The sequence below is a fragment of the Ursus arctos genome, unplaced genomic scaffold (assembly GCF_023065955.2).
Source record: "Ursus arctos isolate Adak ecotype North America unplaced genomic scaffold, UrsArc2.0 scaffold_11, whole genome shotgun sequence".
Classification (NCBI taxonomy): domain Eukaryota; kingdom Metazoa; phylum Chordata; class Mammalia; order Carnivora; family Ursidae; genus Ursus; species Ursus arctos.
The window spans coordinates 18,897,708-18,919,282 of NW_026622775.1; positions in this window are offsets into that span (position 1 = coordinate 18,897,708).

Consider the following 21,575-nt stretch of genomic DNA (forward strand, 5'->3'; position numbering starts at 1 on the left):
GTGAAAGTCTATTGTTCAGTGTAGCCACCGTCACTGATGATCTGAACTGGATCTCCTGGGTGCAGCGTCTACTTCAGCGCCTGCTGCTTCATTGTGCCCTCTCGTGTTACGGAGACATCTTTTCTCCTTAAGCCTCATAAAGCAACCTCTGCTAGCTTCATCCTTTTCTTCTGCAGCTTCCTCACCTCTCTGAGCCTTTACAGAAATGAAGACAGTTAGAGCCTTGCTCTGGAGGTGGCTTTGGCTTAAGGAAATGTTGTGGCTGGTTTGATCTTCCACACAAACCACGAAAACTCCATGTCATCGTAAGGCTGTTTTGCTTTCTTATCTTTGGTGTGTTCCCTGAGTAGCACTTTTAATTTTCTTCAGGAACTTTTCCTTTGCACTCACATGTTGGCTAGCTATTTGGCACATGAGGCCAGCCTTAGGGCTATCTCAGTTTTTGACCTGCCTTCCTCACTAAGCATAATCATTTCCAGCTTGTGATTTGAAGAGACACAGGACTCTTCCTTTCGCTTGAATACAGAAACCATTGTAGGCCTATTAATTGGCTTCATTTTTCAAAATTTTTTTGCCTCTAACAGAACAAAGAGAAATAAGCAAATGATGGTTTGGTTGGGTTGGAGTACTGAGAACACACAATTTTTTTGTATTAAGTTTGCCATTGTACATGGGTGTGAGTCATGATGCCCCCAAAATAATTGCAATAGTAACATCAAAGATCGCTGATCACCTAAAAAATATAATGGTGATAAAGTCTGAAATATTGTGATGAGTACCAAAAGTGACACAGAGACATGAACTGAATAAATGTTATTGAAAAAAAAATTGTACCGATAGACTTCCTTGACACAGTGTTGCCGTAAGCCTTCAATTTGCAAAAAAACATAGTATCTGCAAAGTGCAGTAAGGCAAAGCTCATAAAAGAAGTTATGAGACTGATAATTCAGATGGACATATTCAGCTGTAGGCACAACTTCGAAATTTTTACCATGATATATGACTAATGCCCATGAGAGGCTAAAACAAAATGTCCGCAGTCTGCAACCTGGAACCGAACTCTCATCAAAATCCAACTATGCTGGCACGCTGACATCAGGCTTCCAGCTTCCTAAGGTGGGAGAACTAAGCAGCCACCTAGTCTATACTATGGTACCTAGTTATAGCAACCCTGAATGATTAAGACATCAACCTGCCTAGAATTGTCTGCAGGCCTGAACCATGAACCACATGGCCTATTTCTCACTCCACATTTCTGAGACTCTGAATCAGCTTTACTTCACACTACCTACATCGTTGTTACACAAAGTATAATTCAGGGACCTGCAGCATTGTTATCCTCTGGCAATTTGTTAGAAATGAAGGATCTCAGCGTCCATCCTTGACCAATGAAATCAGAATCCACTTTCGAACAAGATCCCAGTTGATATTTGTACACTACGGTTTGAGAACACTGACCTAGTTTTTCAAGTGAATAAAGAACAACATCCTAATAGTCACCTAAGAATGCTTTCATTAAGTACATGAACCTGGAGCATGCTACCATAGAATCCAGGCTTACCAATTTCTAGTCTAACATATTTCTATTCAGTTGCTGCTAGAAGATTTATGCCCTATGGCAGTTAACTAAATGCTGACTAATTCTAAGGTTTTATGTCCCAGAAGATATATTCAGATGAAAAGGCAGTCTCCTTAAGAGTGTGTTAATGGTTTTAGAGCTCCCTTGAATTTCATTAAGAATGAGGAATTTTTTTTTCAGAAGGCTTCATCACATCAATTACCCTAGAACTGAGACTTCTAGATGATTAAGGATTAGTTATGTCTTTTGCCAACATATTTTTTAGTTTTTGATTAATCTTATTTAATAAGATCTATGTTCAAATAGGGTGCATGGGTGGCTCAGTGGTTAAGCGCCCAACTCTTAGTTTTGGCTCAGGTCATGACCTCAGGTTTGTAAGATGGAGCCCTGCATTGGGCTCTGTGCTCAGCATGGAGTCTGCTTGAGATTCTCTCTCCCTCTTTCTCTGCCCCTCCATTTGTGCTCTCGCTTCCTCATTTTCTTTCTCTTAAATAAATAAATCTTAAAAAAAATGATGTGTTCAAATATCTCTTCAATTTTCCTTGACTGTTCTATATAAAATAGATGCATCTTATATCTTCTTGGATTTAATTGTTTTAAATTTTCTTTATAGAAGATAATACTTTTGGACATTATATCACATTTTTTTTCATTTATTTCATGTCTCTGCAACTAGATTGGAAGCCACGTGAGGGCAAGAAGGTTTAATTCACCACTATACTCTAGTACCTAGCTTAATGTGTGGCAATTATTTGTACTTAATACATATGTGTAGGAATAAGAATCAACATCATTCAATAGCCTCCACTATTTAGAAGTGAGGAACCAAGAGGTTATTAGCCTCTCCACGTATGAATAATCCCCAGCCTGAATACCAGTTAGATCAAGATAATCAATCCAAGAATTTTGTAAGGCTTAATCTAAGCCTAAGGGGATCTTCTGAAGCATTCTCAGCAGGGTGCAGTTTTTCGAACAGTTAAGGTATGTTATGGTACTCTTCTTCAGAGTATCATTTGCTGTGTTTTCCCTCATCTGGACTCACTAATTTCTTCACTCATTTCTCGATAACCTTTATTCTCCCATATCCTTAGGGGGAAATATGCCAAAAAGAAACTGAAAATTGACAGTGAAAACGTTTGATTATTAATATTTACATTTACTACTCAAATTGAAAGAAAAAAACCTTAATGCACACCTATGAAGTATTCACATCCTATCCCAGACTCTAAAATAAAATAAAATAAAATAAAATAAAATAAAATAAAATAAAAAGTCTAATGAAAGCAGAGAGAGAGGAGTTAAAAGAAATCAAGAAGCAAGAGCAACAAAGATCAATAGGTAGTAACATGTTAGCTGATACGGACTGCTGTTCACTTGGACAGTCATAAGGAAAACAACTGGGTGCTGATTTAGATTCCACTGGACTCCCAGGCAATGATACAAAGAATGATGCCGTATGTTTCTGTCAGTCTTCCTAAAGCATAGCTGCATACTCATGAATGTTTTCTATTATTCCATCATTTTAAGTTCTGGTCCTGTTTGTGCCTGCTTTTCTCAAATTTATCATCATTTGAGCTAATTGTGCAAATGGTCTATTGTCTCTTTGTATGGATTCTTGTTTGTGTGCTTTCAAAACTAATTAATCAGCACCTGCATAACTGTCTTCATATTTGTTCTGGCTCATGAAGTGAAACGGTTCCCAGAGGATCAGATGAATCATAACCAACGTCTGTTTACAAGCTACCTTGTTGAACTCAAATGCAGATGTATAAAATCAACTGATCAGAACTTGATCTAACATATATTATTGTTCAATCTGCCAAAAGAAATGGCTTTGACATGTTGAACAATATTATCAATGAATGGGGTTAATTTTAATGTGAGTCTTAAGACAGTCATTTATAAAGATCAGATTTACTCGTTTTTTAAGCACTTGTTAAAAATGTAATTTATTAATATATAAAAATTTAGCTCATGTGGTCAGAATTGGTCATGAGTACAGTCAGAATAGAAAATGGTCTTCCTTGTGCCATTGCTCACACTCACATCATCAGTACTCTCTCTTTTATTGTCTCACTGTGCAAAAATGTTAATAAAAGCTTCACATGTTCCTGATGTGTAAATATTGCTTTATCTAGGATAGTAAGCTCTTTCTTCCTATCAGTTTGAATAGTTAATTCATCTAGTTGTCCATTTACTTCCCCTGAACACATAACTGGAAACAGAGACTTTACCTTTTGTTTATGGAAAGAATTTCAAGGTCTTGGGTTTCTATACAAACCAGTGTAATACATGAGCTGGGATGGAAGGTAGAAAAGCCATCAAGAGAAAATCTTGCCTGATTCAAAATTCTGCCTAAGATTGGCTCTATTATTTTAATGTAAAAATTGCAATCACAATCTCTTTGTTTTCTAATACATCTTGAATGGATAGATAAAACATGTCTCCTTTTTAGACTGGAGACAAACCACATTTCAACCTGAGGAGTATGTAGGATAGTTTGCTAAAATAAAACTTAACAACGCTATGGAAATTAACTTATTGGTACTCCTGGGTGGTGAAGTCTCAGTATTTGTCTATATTCAATTTCTTTTTTAACCTTAAGGTCATAGTAATTACTATATCAATTTCAAATCATTTTGACACCTCTTTCAAACTCCATTTATTAAACAAAAATGCATATTATCTATTTGATGAGTTATTTCCATATTGGCTATGATAGCCAGAATAAATACCATTGTATCAAAGACTTTAACATCTAGTATGTTTTTAACTCACCAGAGTGTCCCTAAAGAATTTGAACTATTTCACTTCTATTGAGTATTGCTAGCTTTTTTCTTCTACAGATTAATTCAAAATATTCTAACATAAATTCGGATGACCACCAAAGAATTCTGTATGTTTAGAAATTGCCTCCAGGCACTGGATTAAGTACAGCCTTTGGCATCATGCATTTGGTAAGTAAAACATGGGATGAGAAACAATAGTCTGTAAAGATCTGGAGTTACAAATATATTCTACATAGTTATAAAAATATGTTCTATACAGTTACAAAAACTATATGTCACCTCTATTAACTTGTAAGCATCACTGAAAAGGAGGCACGAAGAATCCAAAAAAATGGGAACCATTCAGAATTTTGTATCCACAAAAGGTAGCATAAGTCACTATAATGAGTGGCATATTCACTGCTACACAATGCCAAAAAATCCTTAAGATAAGTAAACGTCAATATTTACTTGAGGAAGGCTACTACAGCTTTTATCATAACCACTCAAAAATATATTTATTGAAATATCTTCATTCAACCTGATGCATTAAAGTTCAAATAAAATATCCACTGAAGTGGGTTTAAATCTTAAGTTCTGTCCAAATAAAATATTTTATAATATATAATTTGAAAATTTTGAATAAAAATAATTTAATAGCTACTGGGGGTCCATCATTTATTACTAGCTGCTTCTTAGTAATTTACTCAAAATCCACTACCGTTGTCTTTGTTTTTAACTTATCATAAAATGTAGACTTTTTAAAAAAAGATTTTGTTTATTTGACACAGAGAGAGAGAGGGAGAGCACGCACAAGCAGGTGGAGAGGGAGAGGGAGAAGCAGGCTCCCCGCTGAGCAAGGAGCCCTATGGGGAAGCTCCATCTGAGGATCATGACCGGAGCTGAAGGCAGACGCTTAACAGACTGAGCCACCCAGGTGCCCCAAATGTAGACATTTCGTATTTGAAATACTTGGAAAAAAATTAGACCTTTTTCTTTAAATGTACTACTAAAATACCCTCTAGTATGTGAAGCGTTCTTGCAAAACATAATGCAAACAAAGAACTGAAATGTACTTTTTATATTATGCAGCCTACCAAAAAATACATAATGACATGAAATGAGAAACGCTATGTGTTTAATGAAAACCATTAGCAAAAAATAAAAAAAAAAATAGGTAAAAATAAAAGGAGGCATTGAGTCTAGTGCATTGTATAACGTGACTATTCCAACATATTTCAGCAAAAATTTAACAAATTATTTCTTTTAAAATTTCACATATATCTTTAAAGAGAAATATCTGCATACATATAAAAAACTTAACAAATAATACAATCTCTAGATTTTAAAGGATAAACCAATGTTTCCAGACCCATAGAAAATTACATGTTTAACATTTGTTTGACACATTTTACCAGAGGATACAAAACATTTCGTCTTCAGTTATCCAGGAGATACTAACCCATCTCTGATATTGGGTCTTAAGTAAAATGAATGAGAAAGTCCAAAGCACTACGTTGACTGCCAGGAATTATATAATTTAAACATGTAAAATGAAGCAATCCTGTAGCAAGTATCAAAATAAGTCCATTCAAAACTCCCCCAAAAAGAACAATTTGCTATAAGCAAATACAGGTTTCCACTGTAAGCAATCAGGCACTGCCAGGAAATAGGAAGGAAAAAGCAAGTAATTTCCTCTTGAGGAAATATTTGACTTCATCGTAAAGAGTCTGTTCAACTTTTTGTGCGAATTTTCTTCTCCAAATGCATTCTATTTTTCCTCTTGGCCAGCATTACAGATGTCATTAATAAATTTAGTGATTTCACACTGAACTGTTGAAAGTAGAGGAAATGGTATGAAAAACAATATGTGTTTTTTCCTTAAGTAATTTATGAATTAGAGATATGCCCTAAAATGTTAGTTAAGAGGGACAGTATTTTTTTGATTCCTTGCTCTTACATAAATCAGTAACACCTTCTCAAACATGACTGAGAATGGGCCATAGAGTATTTCATGCGTCTAAATCATGTACAGTGTAAGCATTTCCATTCTTTAAGGGTGTCCTTCAATTTTCTCAAAGCCATTCATTCTATTTTTAAACAATTATCATGGTGAGGAAATCTGTTTTTCTGAAATATCCCACCTTTTGTTCTAACATAACCAAATGAACATCAGAAAGGCTAATCAGTGATCTCCAATGTGACAGTCTTTAAATAGTATCTGAGGGGCACCTGGGTGGCTCTCTCTGTCTCTGTCAAACAAACAAATAAAATCTTTAAAAAATAATAAAATAAAAAATAAATAAAAAGTATTTGAAAACTGTCAACATTCTCCCCTAGCTATGCCCATTGCAAGTGAAAATTAGCCAGTTTATTCAGCATATTTTTAAAAATACACTTTATTTTTTAAAACAATTTTAGGTTCAAAGCAATAATGGATAGAATATACAGAGATTTCTCATATACTCTCTACCTAATCCCCCACAGTCTCGCCTATTATCAATGCAACCCACTAGAGTGGCACATTTGTTGCAACTGTTGAGCCTATGCTGACACATCATTATCATCTGAAGTCCATAGTTTACATGAGGGTTTACATTTTTTTTTTTTTACGATTTTTTATTTATTCATTTAAGAGAGAGAGAGAGACAGAGACAGAGACAGAGACGGAGAGAGCACAAGCAGGGGAAAGGCAGAGGGAGAGGGAGAAGCAGACTCCCCACTGACCTGGGAGCCTGATGAAGGTCTCGATCCCAGGACCTGGAGATCATGACCTGAGCTGAAGGCAGATGCTTAACCACCTGAACCACCCAGGTGCCCTACAAGAGGGTCTACTTTGGTGTTGTTCATTCCATGGGTTGGGACAATTTTATAATGACATGTATCCACCATTACAGAATTATACAGATCAATGTCACTGCTCCCCAAATTTTCTGTGCTCCACCTATTCATGTCTCCCTGCTCCTCCACTCCTGCTGACCACTGATCTATTGTCTCCATATTTTTGTATGTATGTAGCCTTTTCAGATTGCTTTCTTTCACTTAGTAATATGCATTTGTTTCCTCCGAGTCTTTTCATGACTCTGCTAGCTCATTTCCTTTCAGTGTTGAGTAATATTTCGTTGCCTGGATGTACTGCCATTTAGTTATCCACTCACTAATTGAAAGGCATCTTGGTTGCTTTCCAGTTTGGGCCATTATGTACAAAGCTGCTATTAACATCCACGTGCAGATTTTTGCATGGACATAAGTTTTCAATGCCTTTGGGTAAATACCAAAAGTACAATTGCTGAATTGTAGGAGAAGGGGATGTTTACTTTTGTAAGAAATTGTCAAACCATCTTCCGAAGTGACTATTCCGTTTTACATTCCCACCACCAATGAATGAGAGTGCTTACTGCTCCACATCCTCATCAGGATTTGTCCTCAGTGTTCTTGAGTTTGGCAATTCTACTAGATGTATAGCGATACCTCATTCTTGTATTTCTCTAATGACATATCCTGTGGAGCATCTTTTCACATGCTTATTTTCTATCTGTATATCTCTTTTGGTGAGGTGTCTGTTTCGTCTTTTTAAAAACCTACTTGTTTTCTTATTGTTGGATTTTAAGTGTTGTCTCCTGCTGTTTTTCATGCGTAAAGTTTTGCAGCTCCTTTGTAAATTTGTATACTTTCTCATACTAATCCAGTTTGTTAGTGTGATGGTCAAAAATTACTCTTTTATTAGTGTGAAAATTAAACATTATTAAATATTTTCTATTGGCAGAGTCTGAGAAGGGGACAGTTTGAAGTATATCGATATTTCTATTTGTGTAAAAAAAAAAGATTTATTGGAAAGCGATACAAAAAAAAAAAAAAACCCTGTCTTTGGGAAGCCCCCATAAAGTATGACAATAACTTATTTTCTTGAAGGGGCATTATACTATTGGTGTTTTTCTTTTACCAGGAAGTCAAGTGAAAAACTCTCTTTTAAAAATGGATTTAAATTATTCTAGTTCTGTTGCACTCTATTTGAACCTAAGGATAAAAATAATATTCCTATTAAATAATATCTCTGGATTTGCAGTATGCCTTGTAATTTTTTAATGTGAATCTGTAGTAGTAGTAATTATTGATGAGTTCACCTTTTTTATGACCCCATGCATAGTAAGTATGATTTTTTTGTCTACATTCCAGTTGTTGAAGAGCATAGACGAATTATTATTTTTGAATGTAGGCTTTCCTGAACAATAGCCGTTTGTAGCATTTCCACATGTTGACTATTTTCATGGAAGGTCATATAAACAAAGAGTTAGTAGGAAGAAATGAGATCAATACTAAGTGAATAAAATCTATGAAATACTTTAGTAAAAGTGTATAAAATTTATTAAATATTTAATACAAGTAAAACAAGGACAGTTTTACCCATGCCATTTTTAAAATACATACTAACCACTTGCATGAGATCTTTTTTTCACTAAAATAAAAAAATAATTACAGAAGGAAATCTAAATAAGTAATCTGGGAAGTTTGATTAAAAAAAGGATCATGTTGGCTACAGAATCAGAGAAGATATTTGCAAATGACATTTCTGATAAAGGGTTAATATCCAAAATATATAAAGAACTTATAGAATTCAATCACCTAAAAAATGAAAAATCCAATACAGCCACTCTGGAAAACAGTATGGAGTTTCCTCAAGACATCTAAAATAGAACTACCCTACGGCCCAGCAATTGCACTACTAGGTATTTAACCCAAAGATACAGATGTCGTAAAAAGAAGGGGCACATGCACCCCAATGTTCAGCAATGTCCACAATAGCCAAACTGTGAAAGGAGCTGAGATGCCCTTCAACAGATGAATGGATAAAGAAGATGTGGTCCATATATACAATGGAATATTATTCAGCCATCGGAAAGGATAAATACCCACCATTTACACTGACATGGCTGGAACTGGAGGGGATTATGCTAAGTGAAATAAGTCAAGTAGAGAAAGACAATTATCATACGGTTTCACTCATATGAGGAACATAAGGAATAGTGAGGAGGACCATAGGGGAAGGGAGAGAAAACTGAACGGGAAGAAATTAGAGACGGAGACAAACCATGAGAGACTCTGGAGTCTGGGAAACAAACTGAGGGTTACAGAGGGGGGTGGAGGAGGAGGTAACTGGGTGATGGGTATTAAGGAGGGCACATGTTGTGATGAGCCCTGGGTGTTAAATGCAACTAATGAATCACTGAACACTACATCAAAAACTAATGATGTACTATATGATGGCTAACTGAACATAATAAAAAAATAGATAAAATTGGGCAGAAGACATAATAGACATTTTTCCAAAGGAGACATACAGATGGCCAATAGACATGAAAAAGATGCTCAGCATCACTCATCTTCAGGGAAATACAAATCGAAACTACCATGAGATATCACCTCACACCTGTCAGTATAGCTAAAATCAACGACACAAAAAACAACAGGTGTTGGTGAGGATGCAGAGAAAGGGGAACCCTCTTGCCCTGTTGGTGGGAATGCAAACTTGTGCAGCCACTCTGGGAAACAGTATCAAACTTCCTCAAAAAGTCAAAAATACAACTACCCTACAATCAAGCAATTGCACTACTAGGTATTTACCTAAAGATTATGAAAATACTAATTCAAAGAGATACATGCACCCAGATGTTTACAAAAACATTATCTACAATAGCCAAACTATGGACACAGCTTAAGTGTCCATCGACTGATGAATATAAATATATATATTCACATATTCTTTATGATATATATATATATATACATACATATGTATGTATGTATATATATATATCGGATGTATATATATATATATCGGAATATTATTTAGCCATGAAAAGAATGAAATCCTGCCATTTGCAACAATATGGATGGAGTTAGAAAGTATTATGCTAAGCAAAACAAGTCAGTCAGAAAAGACAAATACCATGATTTCACTCATATGTGGAATTTAAGAAACAAAACAAACAAGCAAAGGGGAAAAAGAGAGAGAGAGACAAACCAAGAAACAGACTTAACTACAGAGAGCAAACTGATGGTTACCAGAGGTTAAGGTAGGTGGAGGGATGGGTTAAATAGGTGATGGGTTAAGGAGGGCACATGTTGTGATAGCAATGGGTATTGCATGGAATTGCTGAATCACTTTACTATACACCTGAAACTAATATTACACTGTAAGTTAAATAACTGGAACTTAAATAAAAACTTAAAAAAAAAATTAAAATAAAGAGTACTTAGAGCCCCCTCCCCCAAAAAGATCATGTCGGTAGTGGTCAGAATAATTTTTTCTAGGGGTGTCCAGATGGCTCAGTCAGTAAAGCATTGGACTTTTGATTTTGGCTCTGGTCGTTATCTCAGGGTTGTGAGATTGAGCTCTGCATTGGGCTCTGTCCTCAGCAGGGAGTTGGCTTGAGATTCTCTCCCCTTCCCTCTGCCAATCACCTCGCTCTCTCTCTCTCTCTCAAATAAATGAATGAATCTTTTAAAAAATCATTTTTGTCTGAAGTTGCCCAATCTTACCTGAACTATGCATAATCTAATATATGAGCAATTGGGCTTTTATTTGCATTTCTATTCAAGATATAGCAACCAAAAAAGGAATTAAAAGTAAACTTAAAAACATATTTTCATATGGATTTTTATATAAATATCCTTACACAAATAGTAGATATGTGTACAATTAACCAGTTGCAAAATGACAATAATGATAATTTCTATGTAGTAAAATAGTGATTTTTTTCATTTTCTTTATATCATACGTATTTTTCTTTTTTTCTACAATGACATTGGATTGCTTATAAAGAATGTCTTTATTTCCCAAAATATTTCAAATAAAATTCTTTAAAAGATTTTATTTATTTATTTGTCAGAGAGAGAATGAGAGCACAAGCAGGGGGAGCAGCAAGAAGAGGGAGAAGTAGACAGAGGGAGAAACGGGCTCCCCACTGAGATGAGGGACTTCATCCCAGGACCCTGGGATCTTGACCTGAGCCAGAGGCAGATGCTTTTAACCAACTGAGCCACCCAGGTGTCCTGAAATAAAAATTTTGATCTAAAATTTCCAGCTGTCCTGTTTTTCTTCTCTAATGTCATGGATGAAAAATTTTGGAAAAACATTAATGGTAACTTAGCAGTTCATTCACAATGGATTTACCCACAGATCAAAATAAAATGAAAAAGATAATTAGTATGTTGATTATCCAATACACTAAAATAATACATTCAGAGCAATTATTCAAAAATAATACTTTCATTTTTCATATTGCTAGTCTAGACTTGGATCTTATTTTCTTTTCCCCAAGAAGGAAAATCTTTGTTCCGTTTTCCCCAAAATGGATAGAAAGATAATCTTTTAGACTAACTTACCTTCAATTTGGTATAAAAAGGATGACTAACAGGTATGTCTATTAATCATTTCAAATATTTTATAAGATTGTATTTCTCTATTTTGTACCTAATTATATTTTAATGTTCCATAGCTACATGTGGGATGAACGAAAACCAATCATTAGCTAACAGTACTTGCGTAACAGACAGAAAAGAAATCAAACTGGTTACTTCCCTAGCTTGGCCAACAGTGAGAATTTATAAACACTTAACTAATATATTCCATTGAGTATGATAAGATTGATCACATAAGTAGAAAGTAATCACACCAAGTTTCTTTTAGACATATTGCTACGGTCAAGCTATATAACTCTCCATAACATAACAAACATTACGATTTGCGATTTTTCTTAGTTAAATCCCTGAATGTATAAATCAAGTTAAAATTATAATTTTATAAATAAAAATCAAACACTAAAATATACGCACAAAACAAATGAATTCTAATAAAATCTGTGCTATTAAAAAACACGTCCTCTAAGGCAATGTTGTACGGTTCCTGACATGAAAAAAAATCTATATTTTGAATCATGAACCAACTTCATGCTATTAGAAATAAAAGTGTCCTCCAAACCAATGGAAACTGGCATTCTTGTCTGAACAGAAACAGCCTGGAAAAAAAACTCTTATTTTATAATCATTTCAGTATACGCATGATGACATTTAGAAACATCTGGTTTTAATGATGTCCAGAGGACATTCCAGAATGGTGGGGTCTAGATGTGCAGATAATGTAAAAAAACACTTCTTATTAATTTTAATAAATGGAATGCATAAAATGGATGAATCAGGCTACAGAAAGATAGGAATCATTATTTGTTGAGGTTCTTTGAAAAAAGAATCATAGAATTAATTTAAATACCTGGATTATATACTGTCTGATGAGCAATTGTTTGACTTGCTGATTTGAAATCAAAGTCACAGTTGATTTTTATCCAAGATTCTTGACAGGCTAAAATAAATGGCATCAATTCAAACTATTCTGGCTCAGAATAATTGAGAATCAGTATCCAGAACAATAGCCTGTTAATATAGTACCACATGAGAGAAAAATTAAACTTGGCCTTGCCCCTAATGAACTTAGGATTTTTACTTAAGTCTTAATTCAGTGATCTCAACCTCCCGACCTCTTAGTAATTTATATAAAATAAAATTAATAGTATAATAATGGCCATATAAAAATTAGTGAAATTAATTTATAATTATTTTACACTAGATTATAAACCATAAGGAATTATATGCAAATTTGGTTATGAATGTGTATGTGTGTAGGTAAACTAGGTTTTACAAATTGTTTCAGAATGCAGAACTACTGGAAAGATTTTACCCCAAAGCATATGGAATTCAATCATAGCTTTTCACCCTCCAAAAGAGAAAATGGAATCTAAAGTTTGATTTTATGGATATTAGACGAAGTCAGTCTACTTAAAGTTGCTTCACTTTTTAAGATTTTTATCTGAGGGCCCCACAGAGTCTTACCTATGGAGGTTTATTTCATTTTATTACTTTGCTATGGGATAATATTTTCTTTTCTCTTATATAAAATATCAACTTATTTGGGGTAAATGTACAAAAATTGAAGACTTCTTTCCAGGGGGGAGGGGCATTTAACTAGGTCTATCTGTTGCCTGTATTGGGATAGTATATATCAAAGTGTCGCTTGAAAAGAGTGGAAAAGTCTATTTTCAATCTGATGTTTTGCATTTGGTGGGGATGGATAAGCTGGTAGGGAGAGGTAGTTTTGAATAACCAGCTTGTAAGATATTATATACGCAAGTTTATTGAATAGAAGTTATAATAAAAAAAGTATTTGGAGGGACATTCCCAAAGATTAGCTATTTAATTGACACATACATACCACTTATTATGTGTCAAGCACTATTCTCTGTGCTTTGAAAATATTAACTTCCTTGTTTTCATAACAATTCTGAGGTAGGAATCACTATTATTTCTACTTTATAATGAAGAAACTGAAGTAAGAATAGTTAGGTAACTTGACACAGTTTAGTGAGCTAAAAAGTTGCAGAGCTGTTCTATTGGTCTTTATTTGTTGTTGACCAAGACTGAAGTTAAAATATATTCTATTTTTAGAGAGACGCTGAGAAAGTCCAGGGAATTTCTGACATAAGCTACCATAAAATTCTTCAATGCAGTGAATAACTCTAGGGTTTATTTTAGAAATTACGAAGTGTGATTACACTAGAAGCAGAAAATAAAAATGGCTGCCGGTGTTATCATAGCATCTCAATATAGGAGATACAGTACAGAAAGGAGAGAGATGATCTTCACAATCACTTCAAATAACACTACTAAAAATGGAAATTAAGACATTTCTGAGCTTGAGATAACTCAAATACATTCTTTAATACCTGACTTTGCTATAGTTTTCTCAACCATGAAAACATAATAACCTCTCAGATTTCAAAATGATGTCTAGCCTCCTAAGTGGTTTAGAAAACTCAATTCAATGGAAATTTCTACAACTCTACTCTGTGGCAAATAGAATCTCTGGGTAAAAAAGTTTGAAATAGCCCCTTCTTAACACACACACACATTCATGTACAAACACTCACATCATATATATGGTGTACATTTGTATACACACGGTAAATATGAAGAAAAAGGAGAAAATAGGATCTTTGCATTAGCAGAATTTATAATTTGTTTGGGAGCCAAAACTAAACCTATTGAATAATTATTACACAAAAAAAGTCAATTGTGTGATAACCATAATCTTGAAGGTTAAAATTTATCTTTTGCCCCCAACTCTTTCTTCAAGTAAATTCTTCTTAGAAACTAAACTTGTCGAACATAAAAAACATAGCTCTTGAGGCTACTGGGTGGTGCAGTTGGTTAAGCAACCAACTCTTGGTTTCTGCTCAGATCATGAAATCAGGGTCATGAGATCAAGCCTCACTTAGTCTGCTTGAAATTCTCTTTCCCCTTCCTGCCCCTCCTGCTTGTGTTCTCTCTCTCTCTCTCTTGCTCTAAAATAAATAAATCAATCTTAAAAACACAAAAACATAGCTCTGGTGGTTGAAGTGCATGTGGAGAGGCAAGGTTCTCTTGTGTGGGCCATGACGTCCCTCAGAAAGCTCCTGAGAAGTTGAACAGGACCACAGATGTAGTAGAGAATGAAAACCACTGAGAGAGATTCAGCTCAGGGACTGTAAAGTAACAGAAAAATCATCTTTATAAGATATACCAGGCAAACTCCACGGTGGTGAGTTTCAATAAATTGGTGGTGTGTTGCAAAATTTAATATACTTGGTTATTCATATATTTTTATCTTCAGACTAAATGGTTAAAATACTCAACACAAAGTCTTCAATCTGGTAATTATTTTACAATTTCCAAGCCCAAGGCAAAAATGTCAAATCTGTCTTTTTTTTAAATTAACATTTTACAAATTTATTCATTCTGTTATGTTCAAGACAATTTAGTAAAGATACTTAAGGAGTAATCAGTCTAAACAAATAAAAAATATTGTATTGATTTTTTCCTCAAAAATAATTGTGTGCATTTCTTATGAAGAAAGAGTTAAAAAAAAAAACTATGGGGGGGCAAAACTCTAATGGTATTTTCCATCTTTAAGGTAAAAGCACTGTATGTACAGATATTTAATAATATGACATGGTTTAAATTGAAAACTTGTGAAAATAATTCGAATTATTATCATGACCTAAAATCATTTAATGTAATTAGAATGGGAAAACTTAACCTTTAAAATTTGGCATATTCCTTCTAATAATAAAACAACTTTGTTTATGACAAAGATGTTACTCATTTATTTCCAGAGTACATCTTAGAGAACTGCATTGGAAAATATGCTAGAAAGAAATGAAATAAAAAATGTTACATCTTTATAAAAGTTATATTTTTAATTTTTACAAAGAAAAATAGTAATTAGCATGTATTGAACTTAGATTACATTTATTTTCATACTAACTCTTCTTAAAGTAGAAGCAGCTATTATTAACAGAATTTGCAAAGATCCATGCATTCTGGTTAAGTCCTTGCTAAGCTTGGTTCATAGATTTCTTTGACTTACTTCAATATTTAAATCAACATTTTGAAAAACTGAGCCCTAGAGAGGTTAAGAAACATTCTAATTTACAAAATCAAAAAGTGGCAAAAGTAGCTACAAATTCAGATCTCTCTGGCTTTAAATCCTGTGCTCTTCAACAACTCACAATTGTATGCTCTGAACTCTTAAAATGTAATCCAGAAAACATCTTGAAACTACTAATTTCCACTGAATATAACTAATAAATAATAAATAACTTATTCATAGCATTCACCTATTACCTTCTAATTGAAGAATGACCTTTGAAAGTGATTAAAAACAAAACAGTCATAGCTCTTTACATCTATCGGAATGTTTCTTCCAGATAGGTATGTACAAAGTGAAATGACATAGAAACAACTGGAATACACTAATCCAAGATTGAAATTCATGAACTGATTAAAGATTTATGGTGATTGTAACCTGTACATATGTAGGTATATACTTGATTAGCTTATATTTGTGTAATAATTATTTTATGTCACATAGAATTTATCTTTTCTTCTTGTCCCATTTATCATTGAATTCTCATTACAACTCCATGAATAGGTCATTATTATCCTCATTTTAGAGCTATTCCAGGTAGGTCAATTAATTTGACCAACAGCACACAAAGACCAAACAGCAGGAGTAGGAAGCAAACAGCCTTTCAATTCCATCCTCTCTCATCACAGCTGACTCACCTGTTGTACCTTTCTAGATACAATATAATGTGCAAAGCTCAAAAATAAATTCACATGTACATTACTTTCACCATTTTTATTTAAAAAATACGTTTACCCACAAAAATTAATAATAGATTTAATTATAATACTGTTTTGAATAAAACATTTGTATAACTTAACATCAAATTGTCTATCTAATTTAGTAAGAAATTTCAGAATTTCCATAGGTATAAAGATAATAATCAAACTTTATGATTTTGTCTAAACAAATATTTGATTTACATATTTTTCATACAGCAGTAACTCAATTTAATTCTGTGTATACACTGAGTAATATTAAGAAATTTCTGCAGTAGCAATTAAAGATAATGTTACTAATTCAATGTCTATATGGAAAATATTCACTAACATTTGTATGTATGTAGGAAAAACATTCACATTGATATTTACTTGAGAAAACATTGTTCTGACTCACAACCACAAAATTTAAAAGGTCTGCCCATAATGAAGCTACCACTTACTGCATAGTCTGACCTGTCACTAGCCTACGGTTTACACTGACCATAGTAGAAAATCTTGATATTTGAATCTTGTATTTGTTATATAGCAAGACTCCTCCTTAATTCAGTAATTTAAAGAAGAATAGAAGTTGATTCTCTTTCATATTTAGTCCTTTCAGTATACAAAGGCGCAGTAACTCTACCCTAATGATCATTTAGGGACATCAGCTCCTTCTGTTTTGCTCCAACATATGTTAGAGGCATCGTTTCTTAAAATTGTCAAATTCGTATCACTGTGTCTCTGCCAGGTTCTGTATTCCAAAGGGCAGGGAAGGAAAAGAGCATGACTGAGCATATGTCTAATGTTTAAACCTAGATCCAAAAAACAGTAGATAACACATCTGCTCACATTCTGCGGGTAAGAACTTAGCCATATGGCTATACCTAGCTGCAAGGAAGGGTACATGGCTGCCAGTCATACTCTATTGCCACTGGAACAAGGGGAAAATGATTTGGGATGTGCAACTGCTGGTCTGCCATGGCCCCCATCTTTAGTCACTTAAGCTTCCACGTTCACTGTCCTTCCATATGTAGACATAGGCACTCCCTTTACACGGGAGACAACTCAATAATACATACAGATACTAACTCTGACTGAAATTTGGGATTTGGGGGTAAAGGACTATATTCTCCTTCAGTTACAAATGAGGTTCCTTAGTGACTTGCAAACTAAAGTCCATGTTATCTAATTCTTCCCTCCCCCGAGACATATATGCACACCTAATAAAGGCAAGTTCAGCAGCAATAAAATATTCCATTCAGAAATGGAAATAATTAAAAAGACCAAAGAGTCACAGGTTTATAAGAATGCTAGAATTCTGCAGGGCTAGAATTCCAAAGATACATCCCTTGCCATGACTTTGAAGAATTTCCTTAATTCTAGGAAGAACTACCTTCATTGTTTCAGGAAGGAAGAAAATAGTCCAGTGTGTCTCCAGCCTTGAAATTGAGGGAAAAGAAAAGATTAGATGAACAGGAGATGCAGAAAGTCCAACCATAAAGAAATAAGTAAGGTGGCCATATAATTTGTCATCAAATAGGGGCACATTTGATAGTAAAAGGTGATACTAAAAATGATTAACAGCCCTTGATTGATCTATTAGGAGCACAACCAGGATTTTTCTAGGCAAATTGCAATGCATGGACATTCTGCTTGAAGCTAGAAAAAGAAATGTAGTTATGGAAGAAGGCCTATAGTTATGGAAGAAGCTTTGGGATCATGGTTAGATATCTCCTTCCTTGGAAGGAGGACTATGAATGTAGGAAATAAATACTCTAATACCCAGGCCTCTCTCTCAGTTCTCCTTCTCTTTGTACTGCCTTCCATCTCAACTCTAGTGTTGAAGTCTGTATATATCAGCCCTCCAGAACATGGTTGGAGAAGGGTGGAGCATGAATTGTGGCATCAGAAGGAAGTATGGGGGAGAGATCATGGAGAATTATCCAACACACATCTATTGAAAAAAAAAGGTGACAATACTTTGACTGCATTCTTGCATTCAGCCACCGTGTGCCCCCTCAAAAAATATAGCATCTATATGACTGCATCCACATTGGGGGGGGGGGATAAATTCTCTAGATCATAGCAGTTTCCCAGTTTCCACATGGGCCTTCTCATTTATTATTTCCCTATAGGTGACTGTATCAGCATCCACAGACATCTAATTATTGTGACACTGATATTAAAGCAAAGAGTAAGTCAGCAAAGAAGAGTGGCCCACAGAGAAGGGTAAAGATAAAAATGGCTATTAGAACAAAATCCAGCCGCATTTTTTCAGCATGTTCTAGAAAAGGGAGTCACCCTCATAGCAAACTCACATACTTGGCAAATATATACCTAATAGAGAGATAGATAAACTTAGCCTAAAACCAGTAAATATTTCAAATATATAACTAGCTTTGCACTGTATGAAATCACCAAGCAACTTAGTTTCTAAATGGAAGGTCTGCACTAGGCAAATTCATAAAATTGTCTGGTCTAGCACTGTCCAATAGAAATATAATGTGTAATTAAAAATTTTCCACATGCCATTTTGAAAAAAAAGAAAACAGGTAAAATTAATTGTAATTATATATTTTATCCTAATATGTAAAGACAATTTTACCATGTAATCAATTAATGATTATATTTGCAGTTTGTTTCTGACTAAATCTTGAAATCCACTGAGTATTTTTCATTTACAGCACATCTCAGGTTGGACTAGCCACATTTCAAGTGTTCAGTAGGCCTGTGTGGCTAGCGGCTTCTATACTGGATGGGGCAGGGCTCGTCTATTTAAAACTGGTGTTTCTCATTATAAATTTTAAACTGTGTACCTGTCGAAGGCTTTCACATTTAGTTGCTGTTAGTCTCTTTGAGTTTAATGTAACATGGATCACAGACAGTACGAAAATTCTTGATCTGTAACGCTAACAACCAGACCTTCTTACCGTCTAACTCCCTCCACGGATCCACCTGCACTACCAGTGATGCCCGACAAGCTGCTACACTCCCATCATCAATCACCGTATCTTATTACCTAGAATATAGGGATTATCACTGTAGATATTCTCTAAATATTTTCCGAAATTATATTTGATCATTATTTTGCTTATTTGAATTATTAATCAAATGGAAAAACTGCTGTTTTCTCTAAATCTTATGAAAAATACTTTGGAATCTTCTTTAAACAATCCTTCCTTGCCGTGAAGTATCCTTAAAATGGTTATGGAGTTGTTCCAGCCGTCTCTTTGACCATCACAGTTTGTTCTAAAAGTTCAAGACAAATGTTTAACTCTCTCATGCCACTGGTCCAAAGCGTTGCCTATGGTATTGTTTCACTGCTTTCCTGAGTTAACATTACCATGAAAGGGAAAACGGTGCCTCTTCACCAGCCTTCTGCTCCCTGTCTCCAAGTACTTTGCTTCATGTCACGGATCCTCAACACGATTCAGTCTGTTTAAATTAAAACACATGCCATTATCTACATTCTTCTGGTGAAGAGCCTACATTTTACATGCTGAAATGTCATTCATCTTGCCTTATTTACTGCTTGTATAAATGAACTCATTTCCAAGATGCTGTTAAAACAAAAACAATAACAAAAAAAAAAAGAAAAGAAAGAAAAGGAAAGAAAAAAAGTTCTATTAGGAAAAGGAGCCCCCTAGCAATTCTTGCTTCACAGTCCATTGCTTCCCACAATCAGTAAACTATGGAGTTCACTAAAAGTAATTTAGACTAATGGTTTGGAAAAGCAATCCAAATAAGGTGCCATTATAGAATAATGCAAACTGCATTTATTTCCCGGTCAGTCACTGGCAGAAACCTTGCTGAGATCTTGGAAGGAAACCTCTGGATACTTTTCACAGGCCTTCTTCAGACAGGCAGCCTGTTGTCCAGGGTGAGGGAACTAGGTTTTTAGAAAATGCTTTTGCTACATTGAGAGGACTTCCACTTAATAGGATCACCAGATCTGGGGCCCAAAGGGTTTCATGGATTCCACTTTGGGGACTGATGGTGGGAAACAAAGGCAAAAAAGAAATTAAATTTCCTTACTACTTATAACCCACTGACGAGTCTTTGAAACAGGCAAAGTGACATTCCTCTAGGAATTCAGATGCCTGGATGTTAATACTTTGCTAAAGGCAAAAGGCAATGTTAGCCCAACCCCCAGGATCCTGTAAGTCTACTTTAACATATAAAAATTCTTTTGGAAACTTCCTTTATCTCTAAACCCCCCAAGATACATGTTGGCAATCATCCTCCAAGCATATGACCCACCGGTATACATTTGAAGGGTCTCATGACTGAACTTTTACTAAACAGTAATAAATGACCTTTCCTAACAGCAGCTAGCTCCCTCCAGATCCTGGAAACCTTGTTTCCAAAATACCTGAGAAGTATGCTATCCCTTACCCCCTCCCAACTTGAAAGTGTATAATAGGCCACACCTCAGAACCCCAGTGCAGCTCCTTCTGCCCATGAGCCCTGTTCCTATGCTTAATAAAACCATCTGTTTGCACAAAAGACATCTCAAGAATTCTTTCTTGGCCATCAACTTCAAATCCTAACATCATTCCTACATCAGGGACATGGTAAATTATTAATGATAATGCAAGTCAACAGATATGTAAGTATGTAAAAATCTAGACCAAATCCAGTGTGATATAATATGATTATAAACATGAACCCAGACCACCTGAAATTGTAAAAATTAATGGAGAGATAAACACAAATATCAAGAACTGAATGCAAAAGTTTAAATTGTTCTAGAAGCCACGGAAGTCCAGAAAAAAATGAAGACTAAGGAGTAGATCATATAAAGCAAGATTATTTACTAAATTCTAAGGATATATTTATATGGAGTAAATCCATTTTTTTTATCTGTTTGCTTTTCACTAATGTGAAATGAATAGCTTTTTATCTTCATGATTTAAATGTGATCAGGGGCGCCTAGGTGGCTCCATCGGCTGAGCATCTGACTCTTGATATTGGCTCAGGTCATGATCTCAGGGTCCTGAGATTTAGCCCTGTGTCAGGCATGGAGATTG